The 19,079-nt window shown below is 50.7% G+C and overlaps 1 protein-coding gene across 1 annotated transcript in view; it reads left to right on the forward strand.

Annotated features, from left to right (window-relative positions):
• The window catches only part of LOC137296579 (regulator of nonsense transcripts 2-like), a 269,128-nt gene that overhangs the window by 44,341 nt on the left and 205,708 nt on the right, over positions 1-19,079 (forward strand). The window lies entirely within an intron of this gene.

Below are 19,079 nucleotides of genomic sequence, written 5' to 3' on the forward strand. Positions count from 1 at the left end.
AAAAACAAATCGGTACATAAATCTTATAATACGTTCATTGTAGTGGGTTCTAAAGTAATAGAGTTCGCGATAATCATGTAGTTCAAAATACTAGTAAATACGTACCGTCATGGCTGTCTGTTTGGAATACACATCTTTTTATTACTGACTAGAATGCTGACAGGTGACGACACATTCAAGGCCACCACACAAGGCTGATTTAATACCGCAATACTTACTAAGGCCACACTTCTCAATTGGAAGTCTATCAGCGAAATGTTATGTAGACAAAAACGCTATGTAAGTGACACAGTTTCCACGTATGGGCAACAGCGAGTTTAGAGATATCGTGTGGAGTCTTTGAGAGGTTTTCCTTATATAACATGACAGGTGGTGAGATATGAATACAAGCGGAGCCATGTCTCCACAGGAAAGTCGTTTTCCTTATCATACAAACAGACCTGACGTGATGCAGGTTAGGTCAAGATCGCGATCATGGAGAACAATTCCGATATCGTGCAGATTAAATGAAGTGATACTCGTATGTATTGAACATGTGTGCATGGGGTAATAGTATCAGATACATATGGATATTCCTTTTGGGTAGAAATAAAAAATATTCGAGAGAAATAGGGATAAAGTTAAAATGGTATTTTATTAAACGTATGACATAGAGGCCAGCAAAGTGGTGTTTATACCTAGAAATAGTGTGGGTTTTTTTATAAAATGCTACTGATTGCATTTTCCACCAGACATGTCACTAGAATAATTAAATACATAGATAGATAGATAGATAGATAGATAGACAGACAGACAGACAGACAGACAGTCAGTCAGTCAGTCAGTCAGACAGACAGACAGACAGACAGATAGATAGACAGACAGATAGATAGATAGATAGATAGAAAGGTAGATAGAACATTTACGATCATGTACAATAGTTAGTGGAGACGTGTTCAAGTATTCACAAGTATGTGCTATAGTTGCTCAGTCAGCTCAAAGGTGCTCATGGTGTTTGATCTCGGAAGGTTACGTGATGCGAAATAACGGGTACCCTCCCACCCAGGGGTGACAAGGTGAGTCCTTTGTTCCTTGATTAAGGTATGAAGCGTTCGGCCTTGTTGACTCTAATTCAGTAACATGACGTAACAGACGCAACACAACCCGACTCGGGTCGTATAAACTGATTCTTGTGAACCGGCCCTACTTGTTTAACACTGAGGTGACAGGATGGCGTTTTTGTTCTCGCAGAATGTCCTCTTGTTGTTCATTATATCGGTGTGATATTTGGCTATGGGAAAATAACTGGCACTTCTGCTTGTCAACACAACTAAAAAGACATGAGCATTTTAGCCTGCGATTTGTAGATGCACGTATCTACGCACCCAACAACCTCATGACATTCACCTCCAACACTCCTGACGTACAGGTCCAATGATCGCATGACGTACTTCATGACGTACAAGTCCCATGGTGAAATGGTGTACTTCATGACGTACAGGTCCTATGATGGTATGGTGTACTTCATAACGAACAAGTCCTATGATGGTATGACGTACAGGTGCTATGATGGTATGGTGTACTTCATGACGTACAAGTCCTATGATGGTATGGTGTACTTCATGACGTACAGGTCCAATGCTCGCATGTTGTACTTCATGACGTACAAGTCCTATGATGGTATGACGTACAGGTCCTATGGTGGTATGGTGTACTTCATGATGTACAGGTCCTATGATGGTATGCCGTACTTCATGACGTACAAGTCCTATGATGACATGACGTGCAAGTCCCATGACGGTATGCGTACTTCATGACGAGCAAGTCCTATGATCGCATGTCTACTTCATGATCAACAAGTCCAATGATCGAATGGCTTTCATTTATAACGCTCTCATAACGTACTCGCCCAGTGATCTCACGACGTTCAATTCCAGTGTTCATGACATTCACATCGAACACGTCCATGACAGACACTTGCGATCCTATTTCGCAAAGTGACAACAAAATCATGACGTACACACTTTGATCATTTTCATTCTGTGAAACATTAAATATAAAAGGATGTCCTTATGCATACAGGTAAAACTATGTCTATACTCACACTAAACAAAACCTGTTTCGTGACCACTCTCTCACGACTCCCTGCCCTCCCAGCAACTCTGCAGTAACTCGGTAGTTAGCAGCTGATCAGCCTCTCACGACTCCCTGTCCTCCCAGCAAGTCTATAGTAACTAGACAGGGAGCAGCTGATCAGCCTCTCACGACCCCCTGTCCTCCCAGCAAGTCTATAGTAACTAGACAGGGAGCAACTGATCAGCCTCTCACGACTCCCTGTCCTCCCAGCAAGTCTATAGTAACTAGACAGGGAGCAACTGATCAGCCTCTCACGACTCCCTGTCCTCCCAGCAAGTCTATAGCAACTAAACAGGGAGCAGCTGATCAGCCTCTCACGACTCCCTGTCCTCCCTGCAAGTCTATAGTAACTAGACAGGGAGCAGCTGATCACCCTCTCACGACTCCCTGTCCTCCCAGCTACTCTGTAGTAACTAAACAGGGAGCAGCTGATCAGCCTCTCACGACTCCCTGTCCTCCCAGCAAGTCTATAGTAACTAGACAGGGAACAGCTGATCAGCCTCTCACGACTCCCTGTCCTCCCAGCAAGTCTATAGTAACTAGACAGGGAGCAACTGATCAGCCTCTCAGAACTCCCTGTCCTCCCAGCAAGTCTATAGCAACTAGACAGGGAGCAGCTGATCAGCCTCTCACGACTCCCTGTCCTCCCAGCTACTCTGTAGTAACTAGACAGGGAGCAGCGGATCACCCTCTCACGACTCCCTGTCCTCCCAGCAAGTCTATAGTAACTAGACAGGGAGCAGCTGATCACCCTCTCACGACTCCCTGTCCTCCCAGCTACTCTGTAGTAACTAGACAGGGAGCAGCTGATCAGCCTATCACGACTCCCTGTCCTCCCAGCAAGTCTATAGTAACTAGACAGGGAGCAGCTGATCAGCCTCTCACGACTCCCTGTCCTCCCAGCAAGTCTATAGTAACTAGACAGGGAGCAGCTGATCACCCTCTCACGACTCCCTGTCCTCCCAGCAAGTCTATAGTAACTAGACAGGGAGCAACTGATCAGCCTCTCAGAACTCCCTGTCCTCCCAGCAAGTCTATAGCAACTAGACAGGGAGCAGCTGATCACCCTCTCACGACTCCCGGTCCTCCCAGCAAGTCTATAGTAACTAGACAGGGAGCAGCTGATCAGCCTCTCACGACTCCCTGTCCTCCCAGCTACTCTGTAGTAACTAGACAGGGAGCAGCTGATCACCCTCTCACGACTCCCTGTCCTCCCAGCAGGTCTATAGTAACTAGACAGGGAGCAGCTGATCAGCCTCTCACGACTCCCTGTCCTCCCAGCAAGTCTATAGCAACTAAACAGGGAGCAGCTGATCACCCTCTCACGACTCCCTGTCCTCCCAGCTACTCTGTATTAACTAGACAGGGAGCGGCTGATCAGCCTATCACGACTCCCTGTCCTCCCAGCTACTCTGTAGTAACTAGACAGGGAGCAGCTGATCAGCCTCTCACGACTCCCTGTCCTCCCAGCTACTCTGTAGTAACTAGACAGGGAGCAGCTGATCAGCCTATCACGACTCCCTGTCCGCCCAGCTACTCTGTAGTAACTAGACAGGGAGCAGCTGATCACCCTCTCACGACTCCCTGTCCTCCCAGCTACTCTGTAGTAACTAGACAGGGAGCAGCTGACCAGCCTCTCAGGACTCCCTGTCCTCCCAGCAAGTCTATAGTAACTAGACAGGGAGCAGCTGATCACCCTCTCACGACTCCCTGTCCGCCCAGCTACTCTGTAGTAACTAGACAGGGAGCAACTGATCAGCCTCTCAGAACTCCCTGTCCTCCCAGCAAGTCTATAGCAACTAGACAGGGAGCAGCTGATCAGCCTCTCACGACTCCCTGTCCTCCCAGCAACTCTATAGTAACTAGACAGGGAGCAGCTGATCACCCTCTCACGACTCCCTGTCCTCCCAGCTACTCTGTAGTAACTAGACAGGGAGCAGCTGATCAGCCTCTCACGACTCCCTGTCCTCCCAGCAAGTCTATAGCAACTAAACAGGGAGCAGCTGATCAGCCTCTCAGGACTCCCTGTCCTCCCAGCAAGTCTATAGTAACTAGACAGGGAGCAACTGATCACCCTCTCACGACTCCCTGTCCTCCCAGCAAGTCTATAGTAACTAGACAGGGAGCAGCTGATCACCCTCTCACGACTCCCTGTCCTCCAAGCTACTCTGTAGTAACTAGACAGGGAGCGGCTGATCAGCCTATCACGACTCCCTGTCCTCCCAGCTACTCTGTAGTAACTAGACAGGGAGCAGCTGATCAGCCTCTCACGACTCCCTGTCCTCCCAGCTACTCTGTAGTAACTAGACAGGGAGCAGCTGACCAGCCTCTCAGGACTCCCTGTCCTCCCAGCAAGTCTATAGTAACTAAACAGGGAGCAGCTGATCAGCCTCTCACGACTCCCTGTCCGCCCAGCTACTCTGTAGTAACTAGACAGGGAGCAGCTGATCACCCTCTCACGACTCCCTGTCCTCCCAGCAAGTCTATAGTAACTAGACAGGGAGCAGCTGATCAGCCTCTCACGACTCCCTGTCCTCCCAGCAAGTCTATAGTAACTAGACAGGGAGCAGCTGGTCACCCTCTCACGACTCCCTGTCCTCCCAGCAAGTCTATAGCAACTAGACAGGGAGCAGCTGATCAGCCTCTCACGACTCCCTGTCCTCCCAGCAAGTCTATAGTAACTAGACAGGGAGCAACTGATCAGCCTCTCAGAACTCCCTGTCCTCCCAGCAAGTCTATAGCAACTAGACAGGGAACAGCTGATCAGCCTCTCACGACTCCCTGTCCTCCCAGCAAGTCTATAGTAACTAGACAGGGAGCAGCTGAACAGCCTCTCACGACTCCCGGTCCTCCCAGCAAGTCTATAGTAACTAGACAGGGAGGAACTGATCACCCTCTCACGACTCCCTGTCCTCCCAGCAAGTCGATAGTAACTGGACAGGGAGCAGCTGATCAGCCTCTCACGACTCCCTGTCCTCCCAGCTACTCTGTAGTAACTAGACAGGGAGCAGCTGACCAGCCTCTCAGGACTCCCTGTCCTCCCAGCAAGTCTATAGTAACTAAACAGGGAGCAGCTGATCAGCCTCTCACGACTCCCTGTCCGCCCAGCTACTCTGTAGTAACTAGACAGGGAGCAGCTGATCACCCTCTCACGACTCCCTGTCCTCCCAGCAAGTCTATAGTAACTAGACAGGGAGCAGCTGATCAGCCTCTCACGACTCCCTGTCCTCCCAGCAAGTCTATAGTAACTAGACAGGGAGCAGCTGGTCACCCTCTCACGACTCCCTGTCCTCCCAGCAAGTCTATAGCAACTAGACAGGGAGCAGCTGATCAGCCTCTCACGACTCCCTGTCCTCCCAGCAAGTCTATAGTAACTAGACAGGGAGCAACTGATCAGCCTCTCAGAACTCCCTGTCCTCCCAGCAAGTCTATAGCAACTAGACAGGGAACAGCTGATCAGCCTCTCACGACTCCCTGTCCTCCCAGCAAGTCTATAGTAACTAGACAGGGAGCAGCTGAACAGCCTCTCACGACTCCCGGTCCTCCCAGCAAGTCTATAGTAACTAGACAGGGAGCAACTGATCACCCTCTCACGACTCCCTGTCCTCCCAGCAAGTCGATAGTAACTGGACAGGGAGCAGCTGATCAGCCTCTCACGACTCCCTGTCCTCCCAGCAAGTCTATAGCAACTAGACAGGGAGCAGCTGATCAGCCTCTCACGACTCCCTGTCCTCCCAGCAAGTCTATAGTAACTAGACAGGGAGCAACTGATCAGCCTCTCAGAACTCCCTGTCCTCCCAGCAAGTCTATAGCAACTAGACAGGGAACAGCTGATCAGCCTCTCACGACTCCCTGTCCTCCCAGCAACTCTATAGTAACTAGACAGGGAGCAGCTGAACAGCCTCTCACGACTCCCGGTCCTCCCAGCAAGTCTATAGTAACTAGACAGGGAGCAACTGATCACCCTCTCACGACTCCCTGTCCTCCCAGCAAGTCGATAGTAACTGGACAGGGAGCAGCTGATCAGCCTCTCACGACTCCCTGTCCTCCCAGCAAGTCTATAGTAACTAGACAGGGAGCAGCTGATCACCCTCTCACGACTCCCTGTCCTCCCAGCAAGTCTATAGTAACTAGACAGGGAGCAGCTGATCACCCTCTCACGACTCCCTGTCCTCCCAGCTACTCTGTAGTAACTAGACAGGGAGCATCTGATCAGCCTATCACGACTCCCTGTCCTCCCAGCTACTCTGTAGTAACTAGACAGGGAGCAGCTGATCACCCTCTCACGACTCCCTGTCCGCCCAGCTACTCTGTAGTAACTAGACAGGGAGCAGCTGATCAGCCTCTCAGGACTCCCTGTCCTCCCAGCAAGTCTATAGTAACTAAACAGGGAGCAGCTGATCACCCTCTCACGACTCCCTGTCCTCCCAGCTACTCTGTAGTAACTAGACAGGGAGCAACTGATCAGCCTCTCAGAACTCCCTGTCCTCCCAGCAAGTCTATAGCAACTAGACAGGGAGCAGCTGATCACCCTCTCACGACTCCCTGTCCTCCCAACAAGTCTATAGTAACTAGACAGGGAGCAGCTGATCACCCTCTCACGACTCCCTGTCCTCCCAGCTACTCTGTAGTAACTAGACAGGGAGCAACTGATCACCCTCTCACGACTCCCTGTCCTCCCAGTAAGTCTATAGTAACTAGACAGGGAGCAGCTGATCAGCCTCTCACGACTCCCTGTCCTCCCAGCAAGTCTATAGTAACTAGACAGGGAGCAGCTGATCAGCCTCTCACGACTCCCTGTCCTCCCAGCAAGTCTATAGCAACTAAACAGGGAGCAGCTGATCACCCTCTCACGACTCCCTGTCCTCCCAGCCACTCTGTATTAACTAGACAGGGAGCGGCTGATCAGCCTATCACGACTCCCTGTCCTCCCAGCTACTCTGTAGTAACTAGACAGGGAGCAGCTGATCAGCCTCTCACGACTCCCTGTCCTCCCAGCTACTCTGTAGTAACTAGACAGGGAGCAGCTGATCAGCCTATCACGACTCCCTGTCCTCCCAGCTACTCTGTAGTAACTAGACAGGGAGCAGCTGATCACCCTCTCACGACTCCCTGTCCTCCCAGCTACTCTGTAGTAACTAGACAGGGAGCAGCTGACCAGCCTCTCAGGACTCCCTGTCCTCCCAGCAAGTCTATAGTAACTAGACAGGGAGCAGCTGATCAGCCTCTCACGACTCCCTGTCCGCCCAGCTACTCTGTAGTAACTAGACAGGGAGCAGCTGATCAGCCTCTCACGACTCCCTGTCCTCCCAGCAACTCTATAGTAACTAGACAGGGAGCAGCTGATCACCCTCTCACGACTCCCTGTCCTCCCAGCTACTCTGTAGTAACTAGACAGGGAGCAGCTGATCAGCCTCTCACGACTCCCTGTCCTCCCAGCAAGTCTATAGTAACTAGACAGGGAGCAACTGATCACCCTCTCACGACTCCCTGTCCTCCCAGCAAGTCTATAGTAACTAGACAGGGAGCAGCTGATCACCCTCTCACGACTCCCTGTCCTCCCAGCAAGTCTATAGCAACTAGACAGGGAGCAGCTGATCAGCCTCTCACGACTCCCTGTCCTCCCAGCAAGTCTATAGTAACTAGACAGGGAGCAACTGATCACCCTCTCACGACTCCCTGTCCTCCCAGCAAGTCTATAGTAACTAGACAGGGAGCAGCTGATCACCCTCTCACGACTCCCTGTCCTCCCAGCAAGTCTATAGTAACTAAACAGGGAGCAGCTGATCACCCTCTCACGACTCCCTGTCCGCCCAGCTACTCTGTAGTAACTAGACAGGGAGCAACTGATCAGCCTCTCAGAACTCCCTGTCCTCCCAGCTACTCTGTAGTAACTAGACAGGGAGCAGCTGATCAGCCTCTCACGACTCCCTGTCCTCCCAGCAAGTCTATAGTAACTAGACAGGGAGCAGCTGATCACCCTCTCACGACTCCCTGTCCTCCCAGCAACTCTATAGTAACTAGACAGGGAGCAACTGATCACCCTCTCACGACTCCCTTTCCTCCCAGCTACTCTGTAGCAACTAGACAGGGAGCAGCTGATCACCCTCTCACGACTCCCTGTCCTCCCAGCTACTCTGTAGTAACTAGACAGGGAGCAGCTGATCACCCTCTCACGACTCCCTGTCCTCCCAGCTACTCTGTAGTAACTAGACAGGGAGCAGCTGATCAGCCTCTCACGACTCCCTGTCCTCCCAGCAAGTCTATAGTAACTAGACAGGGAGCAGCTGATCAGCCTCTCACGACTCCCTGTCCTCCCAGCAAGTCTATAGCAACTAAACAGGGAGCAGCTGATCACCCTCTCACGACTCCCTGTCCTCCCAGCTACTCTGTATTAACTAGACAGGGAGCGGCTGATCAGCCTATCACGACTCCCTGTCCTCCCAGCAAGTCTATAGTAACTAGACAGGGAGCAGCTGATCACTCTCTCAGGACTCCCTGTCCTCCCAGCTACTCTGTAGTAACTAGACAGGGAGCAGCTGATCAGCCTATCACGACTCCCTGTCCTCCCAGCTACTCTGTAGTAACTAGACAGGGAGCAGCTGATCACCCTCTCACGACTCCCTGTCCTCCCAGCTACTCTGTAGTAACTAGACAGGGAGCAGCTGACCAGCCTCTCACGACTCCCTGTCCTCCCAGCAAGTCTATAGTAACTAGACAGGGAGCAGCTGATCACCCTCTCACGACTCCCTGTCCTCCCAGCTACTCTGTAGTAACTAGACAGGGAGCAACTGATCAGCCTCTCAGAACTCCCTGTCCTCCCAGCAAGTCCATAGCAACTAGACAGGGAGCAGCTGATCAGCCTCTCACGACTCCCTGTCCTCCCAGCAACTCTATAGTAACTAGACAGGGAGCAGCTGATCACCCTCTCACGACTCCCTGTCCTCCCAGCTACTCTGTAGTAACTAGACAGGGAGCAGCTGATCAGCCTCTCACGACTCCCTGTCCTCCCAGCAAGTCTATAGTAACTAGACAGGGAGCAACTGATCACCCTCTCACGACTCCCTGTGCTCCCAGCAAGTCTATAGTAACTAGACAGGGAGCAGCTGATCACCCTCTCACGACTCCCTGTCCTCCCAGCAAGTCTATAGCAACTAGACAGGGAGCAGCTGATCACCCTCTCACGACTCCCTGTCCTCCCAGCAAGTCTATAGTAACTAGACAGGGAGCAACTGATCACCCTCTCACGACTCCCTGTCCTCCCAGCAAGTCTATAGTAACTAGACAGGGAGCAGCTGATCACCCTCTCACGACTCCCTGTCCTCCCAGCTACTCTGTAGTAACTAGACAGGGAGCAACTGATCACCCTCTCACGACTCCCTGTCCTCCCAGCTACTCTGTAGTAACTAGACAGGGAGCAGCTGATCAGCCTCTCACGACTCCCTGTCCTCCCAGCAAGTCTATAGTAACTAAACAGGGAGCAGCTGATCACCCTCTCACGACTCCCTGTCCGCCCATCTACTCTGTAGTAACTAGACAGGGAGCAACTGATCAGCCTCTCAGAACTCCCTGTCCTCCCAGCTACTCTGTAGTAACTAGACAGGGAGCAGCTGATCAGCCTCTCACGACTCCCTGTCCTCCCAGCAAGTCTATAGTAACTAGACAGGGAGCAACTGATCACCCTCTCACGACTCCCTGTCCTCCCAGCTACTCTGTAGTAACTAGACAGGGAGCAGCTGATCACCCTCTCACGACTCCCTGTCCTCCCAGCAACTCTATAGTAACTAGACAGGGAGCAACTGATCAGCCTCTCAGGACTCCCTGTCCTCCCAGCAAGTCTATAGTAACTAAACAGGGAGCAACTGATCACCCTCTCACGACTCCCTTTCCTCCCAGCTACTCTGTAGCAACTAGACAGGGAGCAGCTGATCACCCTCTCACGACTCCCTGTCCTCCCAGCTACTCTGTAGTAACTAGACAGGGAGCAGCTGATCACCCTCTCACGACTCCCTGTCCTCCCAGCTACTCTGTAGTAACTAGACAGGGAGCAGCTGATCAGCCTCTCACGACTCCCTGTCCTCCCAGCAAGTCTATAGTAACTAGACAGGGAGCAGCTGATCACCCTCTCACGACTCCCTGTCCGCCCAGCTACTCTGTAGTAACTAGACAGGGAGCAACTGATCAGCCTCTCAGAACTCCCTGTCCTCCCAGCAAGTCCATAGCAACTAGACAGGGAGCAGCTGATCAGCCTCTCACGACTCCCTGTCCTCCCAGCAACTCTATAGTAACTAGACAGGGAGCAGCTGATCACCCTCTCACGACTCCCTGTCCTCCCAGCTACTCTGTAGTAACTAGACAGGGAGCAGCTGATCAGCCTCTCACGACTCCCTGTCCTCCCAGCAAGTCTATAGTAACTAGACAGGGAGCAACTGATCACCCTCTCACGACTCCCTGTGCTCCCAGCAAGTCTATAGTAACTAGACAGGGAGCAGCTGATCACCCTCTCACGACTCCCTGTCCTCCCAGCAAGTCTATAGCAACTAGACAGGGAGCAGCTGATCACCCTCTCACGACTCCCTGTCCTCCCAGCAAGTCTATAGTAACTAGACAGGGAGCAACTGATCACCCTCTCACGACTCCCTGTCCTCCCAGCAAGTCTATAGTAACTAGACAGGGAGCAGCTGATCACCCTCTCACGACTCCCTGTCCTCCCAGCTACTCTGTAGTAACTAGACAGGGAGCAGCTGATCACCCTCTCACGACTCCCTGTCCTCCCAGCTACTCTGTAGTAACTAGACAGGGAGCAGCTGATCAGCCTCTCACGACTCCCTGTCCTCCCAGCAAGTCTATAGTAACTAAACAGGGAGCAGCTGATCACCCTCTCACGACTCCCTGTCCGCCCATCTACTCTGTAGTAACTAGACAGGGAGCAACTGATCAGCCTCTCAGAACTCCCTGTCCTCCCAGCTACTCTGTAGTAACTAGACAGGGAGCAGCTGATCAGCCTCTCACGACTCCCTGTCCTCCCAGCAAGTCTATAGTAACTAGACAGGGAGCAGCTGATCACCCTCTCACGACTCCCTGTCCTCCCAGCTACTCTGTAGTAACTAGACAGGGAGCAGCTGATCACCCTCTCACGACTCCCTGTCCTCCCAGCAACTCTATAGTAACTAGACAGGGAGCAACTGATCAGCCTCTCAGGACTCCCTGTCCTCCCAGCAAGTCTATAGTAACTAAACAGGGAGCAACTGATCACCCTCTCACGACTCCCTTTCCTCCCAGCTACTCTGTAGCAACTAGACAGGGAGCAGCTGATCACCCTCTCACGACTCCCTGTCCTCCCAGCTACTCTGTAGTAACTAGACAGGGAGCAGCTGATCACCCTCTCACGACTCCCTGTCCTCCCAGCTACTCTGTAGTAACTAGACAGGGAGCAGCTGATCAGCCTCTCACGACTCCCTGTCCTCCCAGCAAGTCTATAGTAACTAGACAGGGAGCAGCTGATCAGCCTCTCACGACTCCCTGTCCTCCCAGCAAGTCTATAGTAACTAAACAGGGAGCAGCTGATCACCCTCTCACGACTCCCTGTCCGCCCAGCTACTCTGTAGTAACTAGACAGGGAGCAACTGATCAGCCTCTCAGAACTCCCTGTCCTCCCAGCAAGTCTATAGCAACTAGACAGGGAGCAGCTGATCAGCCTCTCACGACTCCCTGTCCTCCCAGCAAGTCTATAGTAACTAGACAGGGAGCAGCTGATCACCCTCTCACGACTCCCTGTCCTCCCAGCTACTCTGTAGTAACTAGACAGGGAGCAACTGATCACCCTCTCACGACTCCCTGTCCTCCCAGCAAGTCTATAGTAACTAGACAGGGAGCAACTGATCAGCCTCTCAGGACTCCCTGTCCTCCCAGCAAGGCTATAGTAACTAGACAGGGAGGAACTGATCACCCTCTCACGACTCCCTGTCCTCCCAGCTACTCTGTAGCAACTAGACAGGGAGCAGCTGATCACCCTCTCACGACTCCCTTTCCTCCCAGCTACTCTGTAGTAACTAGACAGGGAGCAGCTGATCACCCTCTCACGACTCCCTGTCCTCCCAGCAAGTCTATAGTAACTAGACAGGGAGCAGCTGATCACTCTCTCAGGACTCCCTGTCCTCCCAGCAACTCTATAGCAACTAGACAGGGAGCAGCTGATCAGCCTCTCACGACTCCCTGTCCTCCCAGCAAGTCTATAGTAACTAGACAGGGAGCAGCTGATCAGCCTCTCACGACTCCCTGTCCTCCCAGCTACTCTGTAGTAACTAGACAGGGAGCAGCTGATCACCCTCTCACTACTCCCTGTCCTCCCAGCAAGTCTATAGTAACTAGACAGGGAGCAGCTGATCAGCCTCTCACGACTCCCTTTCCTCCCAGCAAGTCTATAGTAACTAGACAGGGAGCAACTGATCACCCTCTCACGACTCCCTGTCCTCCCAGCAAGTCTATAGTAACTAGACAGGGAGCAGCTGATCACCCTCTCACGACTCCCTGTCCTCCCAGCTACTCTGTAGTAACTAGACAGGGAGCAGCTGATCACCCTCTCACGACTCCCTGTCCTCCCAGCTACTCTGTAGTAACTAGACAGGGAGCAGCTGATCAGCCTCTCACGACTCCCTGTCCTCCCAGCAAGTCTATAGTAACTAAACAGGGAGCAGCTGATCACCCTCTCACGACTCCCTGTCCGCCCATCTACTCTGTAGTAACTAGACAGGGAGCAACTGATCAGCCTCTCAGAACTCCCTGTCCTCCCAGCTACTCTGTAGTAACTAGACAGGGAGCAGCTGATCAGCCTCTCACGACTCCCTGTCCTCCCAGCAAGTCTATAGTAACTAGACAGGGAGCAACTGATCACCCTCTCACGACTCCCTGTCCTCCCAGCTACTCTGTAGTAACTAGACAGGGAGCAGCTGATCACCCTCTCACGACTCCCTGTCCTCCCAGCAACTCTATAGTAACTAGACAGGGAGCAACTGATCAGCCTCTCAGGACTCCCTGTCCTCCCAGCAAGTCTATAGTAACTAAACAGGGAGCAACTGATCACCCTCTCACGACTCCCTTTCCTCCCAGCTACTCTGTAGCAACTAGACAGGGAGCAGCTGATCACCCTCTCACGACTCCCTGTCCTCCCAGCTACTCTGTAGTAACTAGACAGGGAGCAGCTGATCACCCTCTCACGACTCCCTGTCCTCCCAGCTACTCTGTAGTAACTAGACAGGGAGCAGCTGATCAGCCTCTCACGACTCCCTGTCCTCCCAGCAAGTCTATAGTAACTAGACAGGGAGCAGCTGATCACCCTCTCACGACTCCCTGTCCGCCCAGCTACTCTGTAGTAACTAGACAGGGAGCAACTGATCAGCCTCTCAGAACTCCCTGTCCTCCCAGCAAGTCCATAGCAACTAGACAGGGAGCAGCTGATCAGCCTCTCACGACTCCCTGTCCTCCCAGCAACTCTATAGTAACTAGACAGGGAGCAGCTGATCACCCTCTCACGACTCCCTGTCCTCCCAGCTACTCTGTAGTAACTAGACAGGGAGCAGCTGATCAGCCTCTCACGACTCCCTGTCCTCCCAGCAAGTCTATAGTAACTAGACAGGGAGCAACTGATCACCCTCTCACGACTCCCTGTGCTCCCAGCAAGTCTATAGTAACTAGACAGGGAGCAGCTGATCACCCTCTCACGACTCCCTGTCCTCCCAGCAAGTCTATAGCAACTAGACAGGGAGCAGCTGATCACCCTCTCACGACTCCCTGTCCTCCCAGCAAGTCTATAGTAACTAGACAGGGAGCAACTGATCACCCTCTCACGACTCCCTGTCCTCCCAGCAAGTCTATAGTAACTAGACAGGGAGCAGCTGATCACCCTCTCACGACTCCCTTTCCTCCCAGCTACTCTGTAGTAACTAGACAGGGAGCAGCTGATCACCCTCTCACGACTCCCTGTCCTCCCAGCTACTCTGTAGTAACTAGACAGGGAGCAGCTGATCAGCCTCTCACGACTCCCTGTCCTCCCAGCAAGTCTATAGTAACTAAACAGGGAGCAGCTGATCACCCTCTCACGACTCCCTGTCCGCCCATCTACTCTGTAGTAACTAGACAGGGAGCAACTGATCAGCCTCTCAGAACTCCCTGTCCTCCCAGCTACTCTGTAGTAACTAGACAGGGAGCAGCTGATCAGCCTCTCACGACTCCCTGTCCTCCCAGCAAGTCTATAGTAACTAGACAGGGAGCAGCTGATCAGCCTCTCACGACTCCCTGTCCTCCCAGCTACTCTGTAGTAACTAGACAGGGAGCAGCTGATCACCCTCTCACGACTCCCTGTCCTCCCAGCAACTCTATAGTAACTAGACAGGGAGCAACTGATCAGCCTCTCAGGACTCCCTGTCCTCCCAGCAAGTCTATAGTAACTAAACAGGGAGCAACTGATCACCCTCTCACGACTCCCTTTCCTCCCAGCTACTCTGTAGCAACTAGACAGGGAGCAGCTGATCACCCTCTCACGACTCCCTGTCCTCCCAGCTACTCTGTAGTAACTAGACAGGGAGCAGCTGATCACCCTCTCACGACTCCCTGTCCTCCCAGCTACTCTGTAGTAACTAGACAGGGAGCAGCTGATCAGCCTCTCACGACTCCCTGTCCTCCCAGCAAGTCTATAGTAACTAGACAGGGAGCAGCTGATCAGCCTCTCACGACTCCCTGTCCTCCCAGCAAGTCTATAGTAACTAAACAGGGAGCAGCTGATCACCCTCTCACGACTCCCTGTCCGCCCAGCTACTCTGTAGTAACTAGACAGGGAGCAACTGATCAGCCTCTCAGAACTCCCTGTCCTCCCAGCAAGTCTATAGCAACTAGACAGGGAGCAGCTGATCAGCCTCTCACGACTCCCTGTCCTCCCAGCAAGTCTATAGTAACTAGACAGGGAGCAGCTGATCACCCTCTCACGACTCCCTGTCCTCCCAGCTACTCTGTAGTAACTAGACAGGGAGCAACTGATCACCCTCTCACGACTCCCTGTCCTCCCAGCAAGTCTATAGTAACTAGACAGGGAGCAACTGATCAGCCTCTCAGGACTCCCTGTCCTCCCAGCAAGGCTATAGTAACTAGACAGGGAGGAACTGATCACCCTCTCACGACTCCCTGTCCTCCCAGCTACTCTGTAGCAACTAGACAGGGAGCAGCTGATCACCCTCTCACGACTCCCTTTCCTCCCAGCTACTCTGTAGTAACTAGACAGGGAGCAGCTGATCACCCTCTCACGACTCCCTGTCCTCCCAGCAAGTCTATAGTAACTAGACAGGGAGCAGCTGATCACTCTCTCAGGACTCCCTGTCCTCCCAGCAACTCTATAGCAACTAGACAGGGAGCAGCTGATCAGCCTCTCACGACTCCCTGTCCTCCCAGCAAGTCTATAGTAACTAGACAGGGAGCAGCTGATCAGCCTCTCACGACTCCCTGTCCTCCCAGCTACTCTGTAGTAACTAGACAGGGAGCAGCTGATCACCCTCTCACTACTCCCTGTCCTCCCAGCAAGTCTATAGTAACTAGACAGGGAGCAGCTGATCAGCCTCTCACGACTCCCTTTCCTCCCAGCAAGTCTATAGTAACTAGACAGGGAGCAACTGATCAGCCTCTCAGGACTCCCTGTCCTCCCAGCAAGGCTATAGTAACTAGACAGGGAGGAACTGATCACCCTCTCACGACTCCCTGTCCTCCCAGCTACTCTGTAGCAACTAGACAGGGAGCAGCTGATCACCCTCTCACGACTCCCTGTCCTCCCAGCTACTCTGTAGTAACTAGACAGGGAGCAGCTGATCACCCTCTCACGACTCCCTGTCCTCCCAGCAAGTCTATAGTAACTAGACAGGGAGCAGCTGATCAGCCTCTCACGAGTCCTTGTCCTCCCAGCAAGTCTATAGCAACCAGACAGGGAGCAGCTGATCACTCTCTCAGGACTCCCTGTCCTCCCAGCAACTCTATAGTAACTCAGCAGTGGACTGACTGGAACGTGGCACACAGTGGCACTTGCGCGCCGACTTTCGTTGGCTATTTCAGTAGAAATTGTGTATTCATACTTCAACGAACGTACACATTTTGACGTAATACCGTTTAAATTGAAATGGTCTGGATGTTTGTTAACCGACAAGGCGTAAACAATGCTTAATTTCTTCGGTGGTCCATATACTTTACTTTTTAAACATAGACTTAACAACACTTTGCCAAACTGCCGGGTCATCCTGCCATGTTCATTGTTTGTATCACCCAACTATTTTCTGACCCATCCTTCATTATCTCATTAAGTGAGCATACATCTGACACTTTATTCTTTTTTTCTCGTTTGGGGTGAAGTTTACATAACTGTATTAATACAGGCTTACAATTCCATATTTTGAAGAATTTCCTTTTTTAGCATATTTACTATGTTCTTGCTCAACGGGTGTCACTACCATCACTAAGCTTTAATGAGAGTCTAAAACGTGTATATATCGTTTAACAGCTAGCGACATGAAAGTCGTATCTGTCACAGGATATATTAGAAAGAGGTTGTAGTGCAACATTTGTAAGCTTTGTTTTGTAAACGATAACTGATATTTCTTTATAAGCATTTATATCCCCAAATCACGATCCATTTAACATCCCCATTGAACTGGGTGTCCGTATAGATTGGCATGACATACATGACTGCATAACGTTTTGTGCTAAAAATGAAAGGGGAAAACGATAAGATTCATGGAATTCTACCAGTCATCTTGTCTAGGGTCCTATTTGAACAAAGTCCAACGTAAGGTTCAATATAGCCAACAGTGACGTCGTTAAACCTAAATTCCACCTGCAGACTAGTTCAAGATTTTAGAAATAAACAGATGACATCCGTTCTGTTCTTATTTACTGAAAATTGCCAGCTGTGCCACCAGCCGGTATGACTGTGCGTTTATCGTACAAGACTGGATGGGACGTCATCTGTCTACGCTGAACCAGCACTGTATTCGACTGTGTACACGCATCTTGAACAGTATCAGTATTATCTTGAGATATATACTACTTTCCCACCACCTCACCGCCTAATTACAACTTTTTCTTTCCTTTTGCGTATGACAATACGGCTGATAACGTCCATGTCGTTATTTCTCGCCAATTAGTGCACCGAGGTTGTTATGTCCATTCAACAGCAGGTAGACACCGTGTGATTGAGTGATGATTGGCCAATTTTGCCGTCAGCTGTCATGCCTTAAGTCTGGGCAGAAGTCGACCTTGACAGTGCACTTGTCATTACTGAACCGATACGATTCAACCTTGTAACCTTTTGTGACGTCCATTGCCGACTGCATTATCAGTAATTGATAACGTGTATGTACTTCTAATCTCATCAATGTTATAAACACATGTTCAGAAGTTCTTTTAAAGGATCACAGGCCCAGATCAAGGACGCATTAACGCCAGTCGCTGCTTAACCATTAATACTATGAAAGGAGCAACGGAACTATGTTTTCCTACATCGTTTGAGATTTTTTTATGAAATCCAGTGAGCAAATTTGATCTCTCGCGATTCAGAGATAGATTACTGGATTAGGTTAAGTTAGTTTTGCATAAAAATACATTATGCCGGTATATGGGAATGCCTCATCTAAATGTATGAGTATACTTGACTCTGCAAGTGCTAGTTCACAGCTCGTTCCCCGTTTTGGTACACTTTCCATAGGTGACAGGCATCTGCTGATTTCACAAAGCTTACAAGAGGCGCGTAGCAAGCCATTTATTTCGTATAAGTCTGATAAGTTGCAATGCCTTACATTTAGATATACTTAGGGCTTACCCAACCTTTTTAGCAACAATCACGTGTATTTTTTCATAATGGTATAGCTACGTCGCTGGTTCCATTCTTGTAACCTTACGTTAATGACATCATATCTGTGTTCTGGTTCAAGTTTGTCAGAAACAGGTGGAGTGGACGGGTGGAGTGGAGGGGTGGGTGTGGGGTGTTCTACTATGTTCATATGCAACTTCGTTAATATATAGGGCGAAGACAACCCACCGACGAGCGATACGCCAGAATACGAAAACATGTTCACCATTAACATGTCTTTTTCAACAACTAAATCAACGTCTTATCATGTCAGGGCACACAGCTTGCGAAATGCTATCAGGTGTTGACCCAACGAGTACAAAAGAGGATGGTCGATCAAAAATGAAATCCAATCATATGTTTTAAGAAGCGCCTCGTCATCGACGTCATGGTACAGCCGGATGTAGTTTAAACATCTCATCATTTCAAAGGGATCTCAGTCATTCTTCCTTATCACGTAATATTTCATGCATTGGTTTGTTTGCTAGTTTGTTTGTTGCTTAACGCCGCACTCAACAATATTCCAGGCATATTGCGGCGCTCTATAAATAATCGAGCGTGTGCCATTTTGTTCAGTGGGCGTCGTAAATAAAGTCCGGCTTTCAGCTTAATCTAAGTGTAGGGAGCACAGCTCCAGTGGAACAATAAATGTATGAACTATACGTCACAGGGCGTGGAGTCATCACACAGATGACACATTTGCCTTGTCAGCTTGCTGTCCTGTTTAATCTCATTGGTCATGTGGACAAAGCGTCCGACTTTGGATCAGAAGGTCCGTGGTTCGAATACCAGCATGTGAAAGAGTTGGGGCCAAACGTGAAACTGCGCACGTTCAAGAACCTGTTCAAGAGCCGTCGACGCTGGTACGCGTCCCTCTCTAAAACTTGGATGAAACGGTTGGTTGCGTTAGTTACCGTTACACTGTCTCAGCTATAAACTGATTAGTGAGTTGAGTATCACGTTGCTTTAACAAAAGTTCAGCAACATCATGACGGTGAACACCAGAATGGACTTCACACATCTATACTATGTAGCGACAACAGAGACAACTCCAACCATACTGTTTTACCATGCCGGTTAGGGT

This window comes from Haliotis asinina, chromosome 9, assembly GCF_037392515.1.
Source record: "Haliotis asinina isolate JCU_RB_2024 chromosome 9, JCU_Hal_asi_v2, whole genome shotgun sequence".
NCBI lineage: Eukaryota > Metazoa > Mollusca > Gastropoda > Lepetellida > Haliotidae > Haliotis > Haliotis asinina.